The sequence below is a fragment of the Pongo abelii genome, chromosome 1 (assembly GCF_028885655.2).
Source record: "Pongo abelii isolate AG06213 chromosome 1, NHGRI_mPonAbe1-v2.0_pri, whole genome shotgun sequence".
NCBI classification, from domain to species: Eukaryota; Metazoa; Chordata; class Mammalia; order Primates; family Hominidae; genus Pongo; species Pongo abelii.
The window spans coordinates 49,080,819-49,087,033 of NC_071985.2; positions in this window are offsets into that span (position 1 = coordinate 49,080,819).

Sequence of the window (6,215 nt, forward strand, 5' to 3'; positions counted from 1 at the left end):
GGAGGCAGCTTTACAACTCCTCAGCAACTCCCTTCCCTTCCAAGGACTGAAATTACTGATTAAAATGAGGTCTTCAGACGCTCTGTTAACTTCAGCTGTGCAGCTTATCCTCCATATACGAGCCAGAGGAATCCCTGTGGACTGGCCTTTTTCAACCTAAACCCTCCAGCGGCTTCCCGGTTCCCAGAGTGAAGTGGAGACGCTGTTAACCTGCTTTGCCCTCTTCCCTCCCTCACTTTTTTCCTCCTCCTCGCCCCATCCCTCAGGCCACTCCAGCCCCACAGACCCCATCTCCACTCCCACTTCGGGCCTTTGCACTGGCTGTTCCCTCTACCTGGGCTCTCTTCCAAGATATTCTCCCAAGTCTCCCTCCTTTGAGTCTTTGTCAAATGTTGCCTTTTCCATGAGACCCACTGTGACTGTGCTTCCAAAAATTGCAGCCCCGGCCTCAACATGCATTAGCATGAGCTACCCGCTACCCCCATTATTATTATTATTATTATTATTATTATTATTTTTGAGACAGAGTTTTGCTCTTGTTGCCCAGGCTGGAGTGCAATGGTGCGATTTCGGCTCACTGCAACCTCCGCCTCCCAGGTTCAAGCGATTATCCTAACTCAGCCTGCCGAGTAGCTAGGATTACAGGCATGCACCCCCATGCCCGGCTAATTTTGTATTTTCAGTAGAGACGGGGTTTCTCCATGTTGGTCAAGCTGGTCTCGAACTCCCGACCTTAGGTGATCCGCCCGCCTCAGCCTCCCAAAGTGCTGGGATTACAGGCCTGAGCCACCGCACCTGGCCCTACCACCCCTTTTTAGGCAGCACTTAAGACCTTCTATCTAACATGCTGTATAACTTGTTTTTTTTGTTTGTTTTTTGTTTCTCTCTCTCTCTCTCCCCCTCCCTCCCCGTCTCTCTCTCTCTCTCTCTGTCTCTTGTTGAGACAAGGTATAGTCACCCAGGCTGGAGTGCAGTGGCACAATCACAGCTTATTGCAGCCTGTGCCTCTTGAGCTCAAGTGATCCTCCCACCTCAGCCTTCTGAGTAGCTAGGGCTATAGGCTCACACCACTACACCCGGCTAATTTTTCCTATTTTTAGTAGAGATAGGCTTTTGCCGTGTTGCCCAGGCTACTTATTTTCTCTTTTTTCCTTTTTTTTTTTTTTTTGAGAGGGAGTCTTGCTGTGTCGCCCAGGTTGGAGTGCAGTGGCGTGACCTCGGCTCACTGCAAGCTCCACCTCCCAGGTTCATGCCATTCTCCTGCCTCAGGCTCCCGAGTAGCTGGGACTACCGGTGCCTGCCATCATGCCCGGCTGATTTTTTGGATTTTTAGTAGAAATGGGGTTTCACTGTGTTAGCCAGGATGGCCTCGATCTCCTGACCTTGTTATCTGCCTGCCTTGGCCTCCCAAAGTGCTGGGATTACAGGGGTGAGCCACCGCGCCCGGTCACTTATTTTCTATATTTATTGTCTGTCTCACCTCATACGGAGGTAAGTTCTATGAAGGCAAAGATTTTTGTTTATCTTACTGATTGATGTTTTCCCATTTCCTAGAGCAATGCCTGGAACATAGTGTCTATTAAATATTTTTTGAATAAGTGAGTATTTCCAGGTCTTCCTGACCAAGCACAATAGGCTTGGTTTTATGAGGATGTCCATCGTTTAAACTTTGCTATTTTCTGATGGAAGCATCTGAGAGGAGTGTTGTGAGTAAATACATGTAAAGAACTCGGAACAGTGCCCGGCACCTGGTAGACTCTCAACACACAGGGCATTTCATGACAGGAGGCCGTGGGGTTAAAATGTGTGCTCTGAGCCAAACCGATCAGGGCTAAGTCCTGACTCCATCTTTCCTAGATGTGTGACCTTGGGAAATGACTTCATCTCTAGGTGCCCTCAGTTTTCACTTCATAAAACAGAGAAGATGATGAGATAAAGTGCCTCAAAGGGCTGTGGGGAAGTGTCACTGAGGTCATCTATGTGAGGTGCTTAGAAGAGGAACAGGTTGCTCAAAACCTCTCAGATGGGCTGTGGGGAGGGCCGGTGGAGGGTCCAGCAAAGGAGAAATCTGTGAAGAAACTGAGGGCGATTCCAAAACTCTCAGCTCCAGGAGTATTCTGAGGAGAAGTGACTGAAGTGGATCATGGAGCTTCTGGAACAATTTGGGAAAACTCTGGGGAGCTGGCCTGGAAGAGGCACGGAGGGTAGGGGGAAGTTAGTGGGGAGACATTTAAAGGGAGAAATCCTGCAAAGCTGGGAGTTTAATGTGGAACTGAGTGGGGGACCCACAAAATCCCTTGTGGCCCTAGTGTGGGGCTAAGTGAATGGAGGTGGGTAGATTTGGGGTGAGGATGTCACTTGGGACTGGAGTTGGCCCTGTGCCTCAGAGCAGGGTCTTTAAAACACTGAACCCCTTGATCTCCTTTGTAAGAAGGGTTAAGGTTCCATGAGTGCCTGGAAGTGGAGGGTGTGAAAATTAGTGAGACAAGTACAGAAAACTCTTTGTCATTGAAAAGGAAGAGTCATTATTAAAGTGGGAAGATGAAAAAGAATTTATAAAATGCTCAAACAATGCATGCGAAGGTTGTTGTACTTTCTATAATTAATGAAAATATTTCTAGAGGTGATTGATTGTATCTCTTTGTGTTATAATGCCTACTGCTATGACTATAATCGTCCAGTCAACACACTCTTTTAGAGACTAGATGATTTTTTAAAAATACGATCATTTCAGTTTTCTGCTGTTGAAATACATATTTTATTTTTAACAGCTTTAGTAAGATATAATGCACTTACCATATAATCTGTCCATTTAAAAATGTACAGTTTGATGGTATTTGGTGTATTTTAGTTGTGCAACCATCACTCCAATTAATTTTAGAACATTTTTATCACCCCAAACGAACTGTACCCATTAGTAATCACTCCCCATTCTTCTCTACCCTCAGCCTCTGGCCATCACTAATTTCCTTTCTGTCTCTATAGATTTACCTATTCTGGACATTTCATAGAAGTAGAATCATAGAATTTGTCAATTTTTTTTTTTTTTTTTTTGAGGCAAGGTCTTTCTTGGCCACCCCGACTGGAGTGCAGTGGTACAATCATAGTGCACTACAACCTGGAACTCCGGGGCTCAAGTGATCCTCTCACCTCTGCCTCCCAAGTAGCTGGGACTGCAGGCGCACACCATACGCTCAGCAATATGTCAACTTTTATGACTGACTTCTTTCACTTAGCATAATTTTTTTTTTGTTTTTTAGATGGAGTCTCACACTGTTGCCCAGGCTGGAGTGCAGTGGTGCGATCTTGGCTCACTGCAACCTCCCACTCCCGGGTTCAAGCGATTCTCCTGCCTCAGCCTCCCAAGTAGCTGGGATTACAGGTTCCCGCCACCACATTCAGCTAATTTTTTGTATTTTTAGTAGAGACAGGGTTTCACTATGCTGGCCAGTCTGGTCTTGAATTCCTGACCTGGTAATCTACCTGCTTTGGCCTCCCAAAGTGCTGGGATTACAGGCGTGAGCCACTGCGGCTGGCCCACTTAGCATAATTTTTATAAGGTTCATCCAAGTTGTAGCATGTATCAGTACTTCGTTGCTTTTTATCAATGAATAATATTCCAGTGTGTGGATATACCACATTTTGTTTATCCAGTTATCAGTTGATGAGCATTTGAATTGTTTTCACTTTTTGAATATTATGAATAATGCTGCTATGCACATTGGTGTATACATATCTGTGTGGATATATGTTTTTATTTAGCTTGGGTATATATCAAGGAGTACAGTTGCTGGACCATATGATACCTCCATGTTTCACCTTTTCTTTTTTTTTTTTGTTTGAGACAGAGCCTTGCTTTGTCACTCAGGCTGGAGTGCAGTATGTAATCATAGCTCACTGCAACCTCAAACTCCCTCCCTAATTCCAGCACTTTGGGAGGTGGAGGTGGGCAGATTGCTTCAGCCCAGGACTTGGAGACCTACCCTGGGCAACATAGAGAGACCACGTTTCTAAAAAACAAACAAACAAAAAAAGAGGCTGGGTGCCCTGGGAGGCAGAGGTGGATGGATCACTTGAGGTTAGGACTTTGAGACCAGCCTGGCCAATAGGGTGAAACCCTGTCTCTATTAAAAATACAAAATTAGCCGGGCGTGTTGGCGCGTGCCTGTAGTCCCATCTATTCTGGAGTCTGAGGCAGGAGAATCACTTGAACCTGGGAGGCAGAGGTTGCAATGAGCCGAGATCACGCCACTGCACTCCAGCCTGGGTGACAGAGGGAGACTCCATCTCACAAAAACAAAAACAAAAACAAAATATCTACAAATAATCAGTAGAGTATTCCTATTGGGTTGCTATATTTTTTGTTTTATGTTTTCAATTGTTTTTGGGGAGCAGGTGATTTTTTTGTTGTGTGGGTAAGTTCTTTAGCGATGATTTCTGATGTTTTAGTGCACCTGTTCCCCGAGCAGGCATACGTTGCACCCAGTGCACCCAAACTCATAGCTCACTGCAACTCCCAACTCCCAAGCAATCCCTTGCCTCAGCCTTCCAAAGTGCTGGGATTGTAGGCATAAGCCACTATGCCTGGCCCCATGTTTTACCTTTTGAAGAACTGCCAGACTGTTTTCCAAAGCAGTGAAGCACACACTGTTGCAGTAAAGCAAGAAATTTTATAAATGATATGCCCTTTCCACAAGTTCCACTTTTTATCCAGACCTTCTCCTAAGAGCTGATCTCTGCAGCCTGGAGCCTCCAGGTGGGCAGCCTGCCAACGGTGCCAAGGGCAGGGTGATGGAAGAGAGTGGGAGGGACAGCAGGGGGAGGAGAAGAAAAAGAGCAAGGCAGAGAGAAAGAAGAAATGGGTGACTAAGGCAGGAGTAATAAAACGTTGAGCTACTGGGGGCTGTCCACTCCTAAGCCCCAAATTTTAAAATACGTTTGTAGTATAAGTTTTCTGAGCAATTCTCTCAAGCGCTTAAAAGGAAGGGTTGGGGGATTTGAGCTCCATGTAGAATGCTGAATACTGTCATCAGCTGGGGCCGGTTCACAGGATTACTCATGTCCTGCGTTGAAAGGCAGATAGGAAAATGACTCACTTCACATACAGCAGTGCCCCTCCACCCTGACGCACATAAGAATCACCTGGGAGCTTTTAAATACTACCGATGCCAGGGCCTCATGCCAGAGATTCTGATGGACTTGGAATGGGGTGGAGCCTGAAGGCTGGCCTATTCTAAAGGCTCTTCAGGGATTTTTAATATGCAGCTAGGATTGAAAATCACTTATGTAGACATACAGTTTTTATGTTTTAACAAACACGTTTAAGGCAAACAAACTACTGGGATGATCTTTGGATGCACCACAGAACTTTTTCAGAAGCATTTGGGAGTCCCAGTGATTTCTGCTTCTAAAAGAGTGCTAGTGAAGGAGGGATTTTGATTGAGGGCTTATTTGGCTGCCTTAGTGTTCTCTCCTAACCAGAAGCCTTTCTGTTTTGGAATCAGGGAGCACGTCTTTTGTGGGCTGCTAAAAGCTCTAGGTGGAAGGGAAGAGCATCAGGTGGTGAAGCTGAACCAGGAGAGTCTAAAAACCACGTGGCCTCTCAGGCACCCTCGAGTCTAGAGGGAGTTCCCTGACCTCACATTTGAGAGTGATTCTAGGGGTAAGTACTTTTTTTTGATAACTTTTTTTATTGCAAAGATAGTTTTTGATTATTATAGAGCAGAACTGGTTGATGGGCTTGAAATTTTATATTTTTCTCTAATTAAAATATCTACAAACAGAGGCTGGGCGCGGTGGCTCATGGCTGTAATCCCAGCACTTTGGAGGCTGAGGTGGGCGATCGCTTGCGCCTAGGAGTTTGAGACCAACCTGGGCAACATAGCGAGACCACATCTCTTAAAAAATTTTTTTTTAGCTGGGTGTGGTGGCAGGTGCCTGTAATCCCAGCTGCTTGGGAAGCTGAGGCTGGATAATTGCTTGAACCCAGGAGGCGGAGGCTGCAGTTAGCTGAGATTGCGCCATTGCACTTCAGCCTGGGCAACAAGATCAAAACTCCAACTCAAAAAAAAAAAAAAAAAAGGCCGTGCACGGTGGCTCGTGCCTGTAATCCCAGCACTTTTGGGAGGCCGAGGTGGGCAGATCACCTGAGGTCGGGAGTTCGACACCAGCCTGACCAACATGGAGAAATGCCATCTCTACTAATACAAAATTAG